Consider the following 17158-nt stretch of genomic DNA (forward strand, 5'->3'; position numbering starts at 1 on the left):
CAGTATAGGCAATTTGGGGAGATTAACGATCTTTACGATTTTTCAAAAATAGGAAGTTATGACACAATACAGCATAGACAAGGCTACGGCAGACGACCACATGCATTTCAGCTACATACCTGTGCAACGCCGGGTGGCACTGCTAGGTACGACATAATTCGGGCCCTGATGGACAGAGCATATTTGATGGCTTACATGATCTAGATCATGGAGACGTAATGACTAATAATTAAATGAACTAGTAGAAAACTATATTGCAGCTTTAAGGCCCAAGGCCATTCATGTGAATTAGGGATACTCACTATGTCACTCATAAGGGACCAATTCCAAGTGCAAGAATTTGTGTTTGTATTTTGTTTGATTTTTATAGCGCTTTTGCCAAAGCGCTCAACAAGCTTTAGAAAAAAATGAAAAATCATTAGTACATTGAGAGGTAATAAGTAAACAAGTGTATAACAACTGTTGGAAAGGTATGTTTAAAGATTCATTTGAAAAACACGTAAGGAAGAAGAGTACCAGATGGAGAGAGGAAGGGAGTTCCAGTGCTTAGGAGCAAGTAGAGCAAAGGAATGGAAACAATAGGAGGCACAGGGGCTTTTAGGGACAGATAGTAGGAACTGATCTGGGAGCGCAGGGCACATGGTGGAGAGTAGAGCAAGCAAAGTGAGGATAGATACAAAGGAGTGACACCATGGATATACTTCAAAGTGATAAAAAAAAATTAAAAAGAATATGAGACTCAAAGAGAAAGAGAGACATAGAAATGAGAGAAGAAAATGTCATAAGGAGTGAGGAGGAGAGAGAAAAGAAGTCAACTAGATGAGTTGTTGAGAGAGTGAAGGGGGCAAAATGGGATGCAGGATGACGAAGAAGGAGAGCTGAGCAGTAGTCAATGAGGGGAAACCAAGGCAGGTGATAAGACCAAGAGACAGAGGATGAGTGGTTAGAGATTTAGGACTGAAACCATTGAAGGACAGAGCCAGAACAACCAAGAGAAGTGGTGGTGGAAAAGAAAACAGAGTGTTCTACAGTAGCAAATGCATCTGAGGGATCAACTAGACTTATTATTATTATTATTGTATTTATTGAGCAAAGACCTATCTTCGAGAAGCAATGAAGCACTTTACAGAGGTATACACCATTACAGATCCATAATGGATCACATTACAGAGGTGTACAACATTATAGATGCATAATGCAATGCTTTTCAGAGGTAACAACAGAACAGATATACAAAGGGTGTAGGATACAGAGGGGCACAGAGGAAGGGTACAACTGTACTGGGTGGTGAGGAGGAGAGGGGCAGCTGGTGTCTAGTGAGTGAGGTGGCATGACAGGCAACATGATGGCCTAGGTATTGAGGAGAAGAGACTCCTTGAAGAGATGGGTCTTGGGTTCCTTTCTTAATTATAGGATCATTGGGGCAATTCCATAGTCTTGGGATGTAGGCACAGAAGGCTTGTTTTCTCATTGTTTTCTTTTTGCAGCAGCAGAATTCAAGTCTGCACATGTCCTGGCTTCTGGTGGTGTGCTGTCCAACAGAGATGCTGAGTTTCTCTGTGAGGTATCTGAGTGACTGCCTTATAGATGATGCAACAATATTTGAAGGTGATTTGTGCATACAGTGGGAGCCAGTGAAGGTTGATGAAGGATGGGGTGATGTAGTCATATCTGCGTAGACTCTTAATTAGGCATGCAGCCACCTGTAGGACACTTTTCAAGGGCACAAGGGACGACAACAGGAGTCCTTCGATTAGTGCATTGCCCGCATTCAAGTGGGTTAGGACGAGTGTGGTGTATCTAAAGTTTTCTGGAGTGACAAAGGGCTTGACCTTTTACAGGATGGAGAGATGATACCAAGCTGTCTGAGTTTTCTTAGCTATATGTGCCTTGAAGGTGAGGTGTTTGTTGATTTGGAACCTGAGGGACTTGGAGCAGGAGGTGAGCTTAGGTGTGAAGCCCTCAGAGTTCGTAGTTGATAGCCAGGTCGGTATTTCTGGGTGTTCGGTGTTGATGTTGAAGAGTAGGAATTTGGTCTTGGAGGGGTTGAGCTTCAAGTATGCACTGGACATCCTACTGGATCAGCAATCATAATAATCTTGAGTTATAGCTGTGTGCCCTCGATCTATTGGTGAATGTGGATGGTGTGTGTGTCTAGGAGGGCTCCTAGTGGCTCCGTGTATAGGTTGAAGATCACTGGGGAGATGATGGAACCCCCGGGACTTCACAGGTGATGGGCAGCATTGGTGATTTAGATGAGTCCATCTGAACAAACAGCTTGCGGTTGGTGGGAAGAACTTGAACCATGTAGGACAAGGTTGCTGATTCCCATGCGCCAATGTAGGGTGTTCGGAAGCACCTGGTGGACTACTGTGTCAAAAGCGTCTGAGAAGTCAAGTAGAACCTGGAGGCAAGGGTGGCCATCATCAAGGATGTTGAGGGCGTTGTCGACCACCTGCATGGTTGCTGTCTCTGTGCTGCATCCAGGTCAGAATCCATACTGGTAGGTTTGGAGGAGATTTTTAGTGTCGATCTGTTGCTGCAGTTGTGCGGCTACCGCTTTCTCGATGATCTTACCCATGATGGGAAGATGGGTGATGGGGTGATAGTTACCTAGGTTGTCGGGATTCAGAGTGTGTTTCTTTAGCAGAGAGAATATTTGGCCTGTTTTTAGGGATGATGGGCAGGTGCCTGGAGTAAGGGAGTTGTTGATGATCTCCAGGTAGGGAAGAAGAGATTTTGATGGGAGGGTCTTGGGAATGGATGCTGGGAGGATGTCTGTATATGATCTGGCTTTGAGGGCGGCCAGGGTTTCTAGAGTGTCTTTGATATTTTGTCCAGGGTGTGGAGATTTTTTGAGGAGGGATGTGAGGTGGGGCTCTGGATGCAGAGCTGGCATCTATGTTCTGGCGAATCTTGCTAATTTTGTCGATGAAGAAAGTGTTGATTGTGGTGTATTTTTTCGATGGAGTTTGGTATGACGGGGATGTTTCGCGAATTGACACAGTGCTTGACCACTTAAAGAGGGCTTTGCTATTGTTGTCGGCTTCTGCTATGGTATTCTGATAGTAGGAGGCCGTGGGTGTGTTGATTAGTTCTCAGCAAGTAAGAACATGAGTCATTTCTGTGCAGTTTTTCAACAACACATTTGACAAGTGGACTCATTAATTCACCTTGATAAAGACCGATGAGGTAGAAACACTTGTCGGCATAGTTACTGTTTACCAATGACCTTGCAGTAAATACTGACTTTCCACTTCACCTATTGTCACATTATTTGATTTGTAAATATCAGCACATGTGCATGGAACAATCTTGCTATCTGGCATCATTTTGCAGGTCTATTGTTTCAGAGGCACGTGTCAGTCGATAGAGGCTCAGTTTTTTATTTATTATATTTTCATGTGATATCCCTGTATGCACTGAGATGACTACCACTGCCAGCTTGTCACTGCTTTACTTTCACCGCTTTTTCAGCTGCATCCCTAGTGCAGTGATATCCTGCTGAGCCCAGCTCACGGATCTATGAAGTTTCCTTTTTGACCTCTGACTCACTTTATAAAAAGGGATCCTCAGAATACTGGCAGACCAAAGTGATAGTTTAGGCCATCTGATGTACTTGTGAGAAGTGCCTTGGAATTCTGACTAGTTTGTAACTACAAGAACAGTGATTTAGGACACTAGCACTATTTTGTATGCTGTCATCTGGGCCCGTTATTAGCTCCCTGGTCCCTTAGCGGCTCCCGCTAAGGGCAGCTAGTAAAACCAGCCGGCCTTAGTGGGACCCGCTAAGGGACCTCGGAATGCGGCGGTAGGGGGTTAACGGCACTGGCATCCTTACCGGTACCGTTAACCCCTTACCACCACACTCGTAATGAGGCCCATGGTCTTCACTCTTACCGAATAAGTAGCAAAAGTTAAACTTTTGTTGGGCAATATCTCTAAATGTATTCCAAGTGTTCCATCTACATCAGCCAGTTAAGTTCATTCTAATTAGTCTTCTCAACAGATCAAATTAAACAAGGTGGTTGAGACGAAGAGGTAAACAAATACAGTTACCCCAAAGCACCATACTGATGCTCACCTGGGTTTGCTGCAAACTCAGAGAATATAGGTAATTTTAAACCGGTGCCACAAGTGCCTACTAATTTAGTCAAATAAAGAATGCTTGACCGCCAATGGATCGCTCCTCCTTATGATTGCTAGCTACCATGAAGAGGGTGCTAAACAGGTTGTGATTTTCAATGTTCGGCCTAACATGGAAACAACAGGGTCCTACTTAAGTTGCACCTGCCAACCCCCAATGTACCCTATTGGTTGCAATTCTGACTAGTATTCCTCCATTTAAGAACAACATCAAAGAAGACACTTTGAGCCGCATAACCAGTAAAGTTATGCATTCAAAAGTGGCAATAAAGTTACTGTAATTCAGTTAATGACACTTTACTGCTACAATATGCATCGTTGTGCGACAGGCTAAAACCTGCGTTTTATGGCCAAACATTGACAGATTTACCTGTAGAATTACTGTTCTCAAAAAACCCATAGTAAATACCCATGCAGTGATATGGATTCCAAAAAAATGGGGACTAACAACAAAGGGCCACCACGTGTAATCCTGTGTTAAATCCATTGGATCGATTGGTGGTAAGGATCAATGATTTTGGCAGTAATCATAATTAAATGCAGATGTACTTATCAAACTTATAATGATACCCTTTATCTTTAATGTTTCAAAATCTTCAAAAGCTTGAATTGGCTCAACTCTAATAATTCTGGACCATTGGAGGTGGCGGGTGGGGACCTGGTGATGGCTATAAGAGTGGAATGGGTGTGAAGTCAGCTCCAATGACCAACATTCTTTACTTTGCATGGCGCAATATCTTTGTTTAGACATTTGCATCTTGACATTGATGTTCCTTTTTCAATAATGATATGTAGTCACATTACCCTGGCAATGGAAATTCAGTTTACATCTGCTCATTATTCTAATGCTGTGAAATGCACACACTTCCCTGGTAACTGTTTTTATTTGTGCAAAGTTTCCCTTATGCCTCAGTCACACATAATTAAAGGTGCTTCCATGGCTTTGAATTTTGCATGCATGGCTCTCTTTACAAAGTGTATTTCTCTTTAATTGATAACAGCATTGTTGATGTGGCAGTTGACAAGGAAATGCTGCTTTTTTGTCTGTCAGCTCACAAGGTACTTGTCTATTTCCTTCTGCATCCTTTTTTCATTTCTCATAAATTACTTTTGTCAACTGCAGAAGTACATACATTTGAATTCACTAGGCACATTAAAAGTTTTGAAAGGTTTGATGCTGGCTGTTTATTCTGCCAGTGTGCCTTCCCATGCCAAGAAGGTATTTCTGCACATTCTGAGCCTAAGATGGTCTTTCAGTTCATTTGATCCTGGGGCTGCCATTAAACCCTTCATTACAGATTACATTAAGCAGATCATGAGGGAATTGCCAGGTTCTATGAAGGGCCCATCCCTTTTGCCTCTCTGGTCACTTTTCATTGTCACAGGCATATGCCAAATACCACTCTGAATGTGCATCAATGATGTTTAGAGGCATACACGAATTTAAGTACTTTTTTCAAAAGGTGTTTTCTGCATTGATTTACGCCTTTATTTTTAACCTTGATATTCCATAAAAATTATTATAGAACAGCTTGAGCGTAAACTTGAAAAAAGGGTCAACGTTCCATCTTCATGAAGATGCATTATGCTCTATAACAAAAAGGCCCCAAGGTGTTTATTAACCTTGTTATTCTCATTGCACAGGGAATATGTAATCAGGATCCTTTTTTTTCTCATATTCAGCTGCTAATGAACAATTTTGTAATGCAGAATTGCTGCCGTAAACAGTACTATAATATCCACATGCAATTTCTATTGCGCTTAAGAGCTCTCATAATAACCGATTGCGATTATGTCTCCCCTTCGTCATGCTAGCAGCAAAGGTGGATGAGAAGCATCTTATTCGAAAAGGGATTTATAAATCTTGTCATAAAGAGGTTTGACCTGGTATTGTGACTTTACACTTTAGCACAATTATATAACTTTTTTTAGTGAGTTATTATCAGTTTGTATTTTTGCAGTTTGATTTTGAAGGACTTCTGAAATTGTAAATCACTTTTTTTAGAGGAATGACTTCAAGTCTATTTTTATCACCTTTCTGTTTTGCTTATTTGGTAAGTAACCCACATTTCTGGTCACCGTAATTACAGGGTTTTTTTTATTTTAAAATGTAAGCAGCAGCTCCACGACATCACCCCTAGAAAAGCCTGCTGGGCCTAGGATTGTTTGTTTGGGGGTTTGACTGTGTGTGGGAGGGTGCGCAACAATGGGGTTTCTGGAGAGTGGGGAAGACCGGCAGGCAACATAGCTCCACTACTTCTTTTCGTACACTCGACTCGTACTCTTCAATCATGACGCACAATGAGGCTGGAACATGTCTGGGGATGCTTGTGGTCTTGTGCAGAAGGGATGTGACCTTGCATTTTTGGCTGAACTGGCCCTTTTGGGGTGAGCCAAGCATAATTTATTTTATTTTATTAATTGAGTATTTATAAGGCGCACTGTACAGCAAAAGCTGTTTCTATTTGCATATGGTCTTTCGGCTTCTGTAGTGGCTTGGCAGGGTGAAAAATGATGGACTGTCTGGAGGGTTGCCCAGAGCTTTGCGAGTGGTTAGGAATGATTTGAAACCTTCCAGCAATCACTTTTCTGCTTTGCTTATTTGTTAAGTAACCCACAGTTATTTCAGTCAGATGAGACATAGAGGGCAAGGATGTGTTGCAGGTCACAGTAATTGCAGAGATTTTATTTTAATTTTAAAATGTAAACAACAGCAGCAGCTCCATGACATCAGCCCTAGAAAAGGCCAATTTTATTATTTTCATTGGTCCTTTATATCTTGCTTAATTCCAGCCTCCTTCCGCTTCTATACACTGCAACAGGAACTGAACCCATATTGCCCTGCATCCTCTTATTCCCAAAGCAAGTGTGTTGTCCCTGAGCTACCCTTCCAGATATATGCTCAAGGAAGTAACAGATGGTTTACTTAAAAGGCAGAGGGGAACTTCGTGTACATGAATCATCTCAACTTGCGCCTATCTACAGTGTGTCTGTGATGTATGTCTGGCAGATCTGGGTCAGGTCACACAGTTCCCAGGCAGTGTGGGGCACAGAAGCCACTGCAGCACACCCTTCTCATCACAGGCCCAGTGGCTCACTGAATGTGCAAAGCAGACAATGGTAAACACTGATGACATTTGCGTTCATGCTGTGCTATCACTTTGTTCTGCACTCAGCTCTTACCCATTCCCAGCTAGCTAGACCTAGCCCCGATACCCTTCCTGTTGCTACCTTACTGGGTATGAGCTGCACAAACAGCCCCGCCTCTGAAACCAACCATTCAGGCATTCTTTACTAATAGACTGGCAATCTGTTAGTGATGGTGGCTTCCTGGTTTTTGCTGCATCACTGTAATTTCTCCAGCTAACGAGATTGAGATTCCAGGTGAAAAAAACGGTGGCATATTTAGCAGCATTTACAACTGCCTTTTTTCAGATGCAACACAGATATCTGCTCTTGTCACTGCCTCTTTGTCCAGCCGCCCAGGGGTAGGAAGGACAGGTATAGGGTAGCAGAAGGGGAGCCAGCGGTAGAAGCTGGCACCCCTAGCAACCCCACAAATGACATTCCTGTGGAATATGCTCTGCCATGGCACACAGGACACAAAGAGCAGAGGAGTAGACCACCCTTCCCAGACCAGGTAAGGAGGGAAGGGGGCACATGAGTGAGTTGTCTTGTGGTGCCAGGGGACACTGATAGCCACAGAGTGCAGAGGGGTGGAGTGCACAGAAACCTTTTTCTTGGTTCACCCGGGCAGGAAGGTGGTTTCTGAACAAACAGTGGGTACAATGCAGATAACGTGCTTGTAATTCTTGCTCCTGGTTGGCTGAGCAAATAGGGCCATTCCACTAAGGGTGCTAAAGCCTTTTAAAACATTTAGGTTTCATTTTACATTTAGTGTTGATTTTCTGGAGGGGTCCACAAACTGTAGTAATTATGTGTTGTTGGGCCATGCCTTCATTTGAAAAATGGATTGCAATAACAAAGCGTAGGTGAAATAGATGTTATGCTTTGTTTTTTGCATTCTGTTTTGCAGAAATTGTCAAAGTTACCAGCGATTTATGCATGGCAGGGAGAATTTACAATGGATTCCTATGGAATCTGCTCTTTTGTTCCAAGAGAATCCATTGATGGTACACCATCATGAAAAAATCATGCCGGAGTAAAATCATGAAGCAATTAATGTCAGAGTAGGAAAGCATGACCGGAATGTTTGTTCTGTTACATGCCTCTTCTCCACCTACAAATGGCTTCAAGATCCCCCATAGTTTAAAAGTAAAGCCTAAGTCACTTAGTGCCTCATCACAAGATCGGTGGAATTACCGCTGACAATACTGTTCTGCCAGATGACGAGCCGGTGTAAATACCGCTGACTGTAAAATCAGCTTGCGCTATTACAGCCAGCCAAATGAGGCGCAATCACTGCCGCATCACAAGTCCATGTCCGGCGCTATAAGTGCTGAAAACTGCAGCTAATACCACCAAAAACATGGCACAGTTACCTCCAGCTTCCAGCTGGTGGTAAATTACCCCAGGTGCCTGTAATAAAGCCAATGGTGATCGAAATACATCCCAGGGGACTACAAAAAGCACACCTCTGCCCCAAACACTGTTTCCATCACTATACTGCCACTAGCCACTGTGAGCTGGGACAGCCAGCTGCACATGCTGTGCTTTGGAATAAGAGAGGGGGGTGGGCAGGAGTCGGAGAGCCTAAGCAAGGCGTGCCCCAATCCGATCGGGTCAGGCCCTCACCTTAGACCCTCACTAACAGCCAGTTGGTCACCCTGTACCGCCTCAACAGGGAGACCATAACAGAGATGCTCAACACAATACAGAATGACATAGGGAGCAGGATCAACATCCGGACAGCTGCGCCCGCACTGCTGAAACGTTTTCTGTCCTTCATGTTCTTGGAACTGGCACCTTCCAGCAATCCGTGGCCATCATACAGGTCATGGCACAGCCCACGTTCTGTGCAGTGCTGACCCAGCTGGTTGAAGAACTCCTGCAGCAAGTGCAACTCCACATGTCCCTGCACACCACCCCAGAAAGGTCAATGCCATGAAGGCACAGTTATATGCCATTGCCCAAATGCCAAATGTGATAGCTGCCCTGGACTGTACTCATGTTGCTCTGGTGGCCCCCCATGCCCACAAAGCAGTGTCCCGAAACCACAAGCACTACCACTACCTGAATGTGCAGGTGACCTGTGACCCCAACATCATCATCACCCACTGCTGTGCCTGCTACCCTGGTTCCACACACAATGCCATGGTCTTATAGAACAGCACACTGCCAGGATACATGGAGAGGCAAAGAGGACAACAGACCTGGATAGTGGATGGGTAGGACAGCTATCACAAATGTGTTGCGGGTCACATGCCCAAATGGGTGCGTGTGCGAATGAGCACACAGAGGATGGCATGAGAAGCAAATGTGAAATTTCACTTTACAATCCCCTGCAGCAACCGCACAGCATAGACCAGGGATCATGCACGTGTTGGCCTTACCTGCACAGAGAATCAGTAGTACACATATAGCATCAATCAATTATACCAACATAACTACATGTACCACAATGCAACATGCACGTGGCCACCCTCTGTCCTTCAGGTCCAGGTACCTGCTCACCCTGCCTCCGTCCTGCATTGCCCCCGGGGCACCCTTTGCACTGGGATCTGTATCTGTACCCACACAGTCCCCCACTTTTCTTCTGCACTTATCGGCTATACCCTAAGCATGCACTTGCCACTTGCTGGCCGCACTACCACTTTTTCAATGTCTTTATTTATTTATTTATTTCACTTATTATTTATTCTGTTCTCTCCTCTGTTCCGCACTTTCCACTTCTCCCCCTTCCATGCACTTTCCCCCTTTTCCCTTTTCCACGCACTTGTGCGTTCTTAATGTCACTGGGCCTAGTAAGATCGTTGTTTTTGTTCTCCCTTGTCCCCCTACCTTTCCTTGGTTGTGCTCTGAAACACTTGTGTACGAGCGCAATAGAAACAAAAAGTGGTATCATATATATCATGCACCCACAAGAGTAATGCAGAGAAATTGCCAAATTGTCCCACATTACCACATCCCTGCCGGTGCCATGGCCATGCACCCATGTGCGGCCGGCCCACAATGCCCACCCATAGCCACGAGACGCCCAGGGAAGTTCCATGGGAAACCCAGCATGCCACATGCATGGTGTAAAGACACAGTAACAAGACTGCCACCATGTCTGCAGCACGTGTCACCTACAGACACCACATGTAACATATGCTGCAAGGGAACAGGGTGCATGTGAAGCACAAACAATGCATAGTACGAGTGACACTGTATGCACAGACATGAGGTGATTCCAGCGACCCCCAGCTGCCCTGGCTAATGATGTGATCCACAAACACCTGAAGATAATGCTTACAACCACGCTCACAGCCTGACCTATGTGTGCATTGAGTCCACCTTTGGCCTCCTGATGGTACATTTCCCCTGCTTCCACTGTACCGGTGGAGCCCTGATGTACACTCCAGATAAAATCAGCAAAATTGTAATTGTGTGTGCAATGTTGCACCATATCTGCCTGAAGAAGAATGTGCCCCTAGCTTCTGACCTAGACATGCCACCCCAGAGGATGAGGATGCAGTGCCTGTGGCTGAGGCAAATTCATGCATTGCCAGAGATGACCTGAGAAAAGGGAAAATGGCACACCAGGGGCTGATAGACAATTTATTTTGACACGTTCACATTGCACAAGCTATGCACCACTATGTTACACCACTCAATTAATAAACACAACTAATGCACAATCATGAATGTCGTCACATTGAAGAATGTTTATGTTTTTTATGGAATCAAGTGCCCCAACAATCCCTCCTTCCCTACCAAGTCCCCAGCACGCTATCTCCCCTCCAACCACCAACTTCCCAGCACACTATCACACTATCCGCCCACCACCAACTTCCCAGCATGGCCACTCATGGCAGCAAGTGTCCCAGAGTCATTCACAGTGAGCCACCCCCCCCCCAGCATGCCCCTGTTGACTTTGCATGAAGAAGGCACTGGGACTGTTGTTGCGGTGGTGGCAGCAGCGTGCCCTGCTGTGGCCCCTCTCTGGGTGTTGTGGAGGAGGACGGAACAGAGCCTGTTAACAGGTTCTGCTGCTGTTGCACCTCATTGCCCTGACGGATGGCTTCCGCTATGGCAGAGACACCCTCTGTCATCTTCCTGACATGCTGTACATAGAGTGTCAAGGTGGAGGTGCTGGCACTTATCTTAGCCCTGTTTCACATCATTTGCCACACATCCCTGTGGGTGGCCTCCTGGATGCTCTCCCTGATGGCCTGCAGGTGGGCTGTACATGGGTGAGCTATAGGATGGAGTGTCCTCATCTGGCTCTGGTGTTCCTTTGCGCTGGTGGAATGGAGGGCTTCCTGGGGAGTGTAGGCCTTGGCCAGGTGTAGAGTCTGGGCTGGTGTCCCCCTGCGGCTCCTCAGTGGTACTGGCAGTAGGTGTTGACTCTCTGTCCGTGCATATGGCTTCAGGTGTGGGTGCAGCTTGATCTGCACTGATCCTGGTGACTGCTGGTGTTGAGGCAGGGCCTGCAGTGCCACTGGCATGCTTGACCTTGCTGGCTGCTGGAGTTGCATGGCAGTCTGTACACTGAGGCGATGATCGCGTGTGCCTTCATGGTGCGGGGGTGGCAGACCTTGAGGGCCTTGTAGAGCCACTCCATGATGGACCTGCGACATCCTTCTCCTCCTTCTCCGAGGCCTCTGGCAATGCGTCAGCGCATGTAGGAGACATAGGAAGTGTCATCAGGTATGGTTCACCCACGTGTGTTGGCATGCAAGACACAATTGCAATGGTACAGAGTGTGACCACACACATATGGGCAAATTGGCATGGTTGGCCTTGGGAGGATGCATGTGGGACCACCGTCATGGGGTTGGCTGTGGCGATTGGTGTGAGACCCGTGGCATGTTGGTCATTGACCTGTGTTTGTGTAGGGCAGGGTGTCCATGCTGGGCCAGCTTATTTCGGACATGCATGCATGTGGACCTTCATCGACCCACATCCCCCTGGGGTGAGACTGACATGGTGAGGTTGGGTGGGTGCCTTGGTCCTTGGCACTGTCATGGCTCTATGGGGCAATTCTGCCCTGCCAGCAGGGCTGTACTGTGGTGCACAGTGTTTGTCAGGCTGGGCACATGTCTGTTTTCTGGACCTGCACGTCCCTGTGGCTTGTCTGCCATGCCCTCATGGGGCAGATCTACTGGGACAGCTTCTTGCCAGGGTGACTGCTGCACGGTGTCATGGTCATTCACGCATCTCAGTCCTGCTGGCACAGGGTGCACCAGTATGGGTGTGGTGCATAAGGCATTTGTTTTGTTCACTTGTCTGCCCTTCCCACTGCTGTGATGCTCAGAGGTGCCCTTGGTGCTTTGCCCCATGGCTGATGTGGAGGGTGGCTGATATGTATACTGGGTTTGACATGTATACATGCATTTGTTGGGGGGAGTCGCTCACCTAATGGCTCCTGGCTCCCACCTCCACACTGCTTAGTCCCTCTATCCCCTCGAGGTCCAGCACCGAGCTGCATTTCTCCTCCCAGGTAGGGAGAGCCAGTGGTTCGACAGTGCCTCCTACAGTTGCCAGGGACTCACTGTAGTGTTGGGACAGTAGTTCCTGCACCCTTACCCTCAGGTCGTTCCACCTCTTGTGGTAGCCCTCACCATCACAGGGTACACTGGCAACTGCTGACACCTCTGGTCTTCCTATACATGCTTCCGTACAGCTCCTCACAGTGGGCCACCACCTCATCTGTGAGGACCACAAGCTCGCCCTTACTAAATTTGGGCTTCCTCAGGCAATGTTCAGCCCTCTTGTTTCGTAGCCTCTCTGTGACATATTTACAGGTCCACAGGACTGCATGGCTGTAGGTTGTTGTGATATTCAATGGATCGTGTTTTTCAAAATGTCTGCTGCGATGCTTTCTGTTTCTGCGATTATGCAATTTCCGACGCCGCTACTAACATTGGTGATATTAGCACCGTGTTTGCCGGGGGTAGCACTATTATCGCTGCTACCTCAGTGGTAGACCTTAATATGGTGCAATTACGGCCGGGCGCTGATAGCGTTACCATTGGTGTCGGGGGCGTGTGCACGCCAGATTTTGATGAAAGATTAAAGAAATATCGAATCTCAACACCACTGAATAGAAATACACCAATCACGAGTGCAATGGTACAAGTACACTTTTATTTCTCAGAACAGCTGTCTGGTCTCTCAACACCTCCCAATATGTGGTACCCGACACTGTGAGATGAGAGAGCGCCGTACATTACAAACACACAGGTTTATATACGTTTTCCACAGTCCTGGTTATATCGTCCAGTCCATCTTCGAGTTACATATTCATTTAGGGTTTGTAGCCAGTTCACATAACTAATGCAGATTCAAACAACTCTACATTGTTCAATGTTTTCCTCAAATACTAGACATGTTTTTCCTATACATAAAACACAATGGTAACATTCTTTGCTTTATTCGGTCATGTTGGTATATCGTTTGTTCTCGAGCTCAAAGTTAGTCCAGTTTCAAGGAAGGATCACAAAGATTTCTGCAAAGATACACAGTTTTAGCTATTCAACATTCTGTCCACTCTTTGAACGAGGATGATGCTATTGATACAGGCAACATCTAAATTACTGTTCAGTTCAACTCTAGTTTAGCTCCAAGGTTTCTTAGTGCAGGACAAACAATCCACTTTCAGCAGCCTCAACATGTTTATCTACATTGACACAGCACAAAGTTCATTTTGCTCTGCTGGAGCCGAAAACACAAAGTTTATCATGAGGCAGAAACAGGAGTTAATCAAAATGGCGGATGATTCTAAAATGGCGGTGTAGTCAGCCTTGTGCAGATTCATTCAAATGCGATTTACAGTGTGATGCGAATGCGCTTAGACCAAAGCGGTATTATATGACATATACTTTAACAGTGATACTGTGCTGATTGTGCCGCACAACCCAGCGGTAATGCTATTTGCGTCTGGCGGTAATTGCACCATTTATCATGGAACTTGTGATGAGGCCCTTGCTCCTTTGTTTTAGATGTTATATGTATACTCTGGTGCTTTGAAAATGACTGGCTTTATGAATTGAGCCTTTTGGGTCTTTCCAGCAAGAGCTTTAGCTTTGCACCAGAGCTATTAAGGAGCCAAAAAAGCAATGAACGTCAAAGGAAAGAACCTCCAATTCAAACCAAGAAGAGCACTAAGATCCAGTGATCCAGTGATGATGTACTGATAGAGACACATAGGATTGTCTTTCTCCAAAATGGCGGGCAAACTCTGGAACTCTATTGCAATGGAAATCAGCACACCCCAGGACAACCTTAAATTCAGGAAATCAACCTGACCTTTCAATGCCTAATCAATTAAGAAACTGACCAAACAACCGGAAGCCCATCTGTATTTCATGCCAAACATCATCTTAAGTCATAGAAAGCACCCACCATTTTAGACTTTACCAAATGTTAAGGGAAATCTGTACTGACGCCATTCACACAAATCAAGCACATAGTAACAAACCATTCATGAGTCTCAAAAAAACGCTTCAGTGGAATGCCATACTTGCTTCCCTCCTCCACCACTATGCAATTTGCACCAGAATATCACATTTGCTCCTGAATGTTACCACAGACTACTAACTTCTATCACACCGCCAGTTTTTTTAGCCTTGTAACACGTGGGCTTCGATTAAAATTCACCCAAATTATGATTGGTGTCCAGTGTAAGAAAAAAAAGGAAGACTGAGACGGTCAGAATCTAAGCACATAATGCTGAAATGTTATCGTGCTTTTTATGTGATGTACTTTTTCTTTATGAACAGAAAGTGTGATACTTTACTGCATTAAAACATGTTGCACTCTACCAAACTCTGAAACAAGAAATATGAAGCATGTGAAATGCAGTTCGAGACATCATCTAAACAATATATAACACCATTCCCTTCAAATATTGTGGAACAAAATGTGAAAAGTCGAGAGAACTGGCCCCTGTTTCTACATCATCTGTAAATTATGCCAAGAATGAAGGGAGAGCCCAGCTTGTGCCACTATAATGTGTAGTTTGTAAAACACACAAACCAATCTAGTGACCTGTAATTACATAAACCAACATGTTATTGTGTTTTCAAATGGGAGTTTTACTCTTGGGTGTATTTTATTCAAAGCAAGTCATATTCGTGCGGAAACCTCACTTTTCACCTTACGCAAAAACCTCAAAGCCACACTCTTCAACTGACATTCCCTCCCACACCTCTGCTTAACCACCCAACTTACCTCCGCACCCACTGCCCTATTGTAACTAAGTATGTATAACACGCCAGACCGTATGTATCCATGTATGCCACTGTACATCTCTGTAACTGTTATACCCACTGTAACCAGGCATGCTTACTGTAACAGCGCCATGATGCCCAAGGGCTGATGCGCGCTACACAAGTGTTAATAAATAAATAAATACATGTTGGTTCTTTCCCTGACAACAGTACACGTGTCCAGTGAACTATAACTTGTTATAAAGTATGAGAAATACATTGCTGTAATTAAATTATAATGAAGATCTATTATTGAAATCACACCATAAATATGTGGGTGTGTTTTACACATAAGGAATTAGGCTAATCAAAGTATTAGATGGCAATTACCAGTGACCCAACTTTTGACCTGCACAATGCTTGTTTTTTATGGTTCTTCACTAAGTCTGATACATGATACATGTTTGAGTAACCTACACGAGAAAGCATTACTGATCCACGGATGCCCAAGAACCCAGGGGATTCTCTTGGGCATCTGGAGAAAAACAGACCGATTTATCTTTCATCAAATAAATACATTGAAACCAGCATTACAAAGGAATCCCAAACTCATTTATTGGAATTACAAATTGGTACTCTGAATTCTGCCTCCCCATAAAATGCATTATCTGGAGTTATAGGAAAATAAAACAACGGGGCCTGCCACCCACTCATACTAATATTCGGCTTCGCAAAGGGCCTTGGCCAGCATCACCCAAAAGGCATGAGTGCCTTGCTGTGCCATGTACCAGTCTGCCAGATGTGTAACGGGATGTAAATCATCACCCAACGGGTTTACAGGCCAACCAATGAGATGAAAGCAGGCCCAGTATATCAGGGTCAATAGGACATGGGACTGAGAGCACAGAGGGGCTGACACTAACCACCAGGCACCCAGCCACCACCCTGCACCCCCATTCATGGCACCCAATGGAAGAGCCCTGCTAGGACAGCATCTGGTGCCATCACTAGCATATTTGAAACACAGAAAGTCCTCTCAACAACTAATATGCAGACAAAATATATTTACAAACAGTTGGGACGATACAGTGTTTCTCATACCCAATTATTTGATACAGAACAAATTTATCAAAATAAATGACAAAAATATTCTCTTTCAAAAAATGGTATTATAGCTTACATGAAACAAAAAAACACCACTGAAAGACATTAGTGTTGAATCAAAAAATAACAATGAATACATACATATTCATTCATTTATAGACAGAAATAAAATCCATATGATATGTGTTTGCAACACTCCATACGTTTACAAATGGAAATTGAAAAATAAATCACAGTGGTTTGTTCAGTCACTCCGACATCTGGCTTCCAATAATTTACAATACAAAAAAAAAACACTGAAAGAACAATAACCAACGCCCAGCATGTTTCAATCCTTCAAAGTGATGGAGGATTTTTGTCTGGGGCAGTCAAAGTTGAAATAAGTGATATAAATAACCAATGTGTTGTGCAATAATCACACATAGGTCACACATGCTGTTATTTATCTCTCTTTTGGCATCATTGTCGTCACTAGCATGCCAGGTGCACCCACCAGCCATACTGGCAGCTGTGGCTGACACTGTTGCTGTGCTACCACCACAACCGACACAGCTGCCGATGTTCTAGCCCCACCTGTTGCCAGCACCACCATC

The sequence above is a fragment of the Ambystoma mexicanum genome, chromosome 4p, assembly GCF_040938575.1.
Source record: "Ambystoma mexicanum isolate Mex_15411 chromosome 4p, UKY_AmexF1_1, whole genome shotgun sequence".
Taxonomy (NCBI): Eukaryota; Metazoa; Chordata; class Amphibia; order Caudata; family Ambystomatidae; genus Ambystoma; species Ambystoma mexicanum.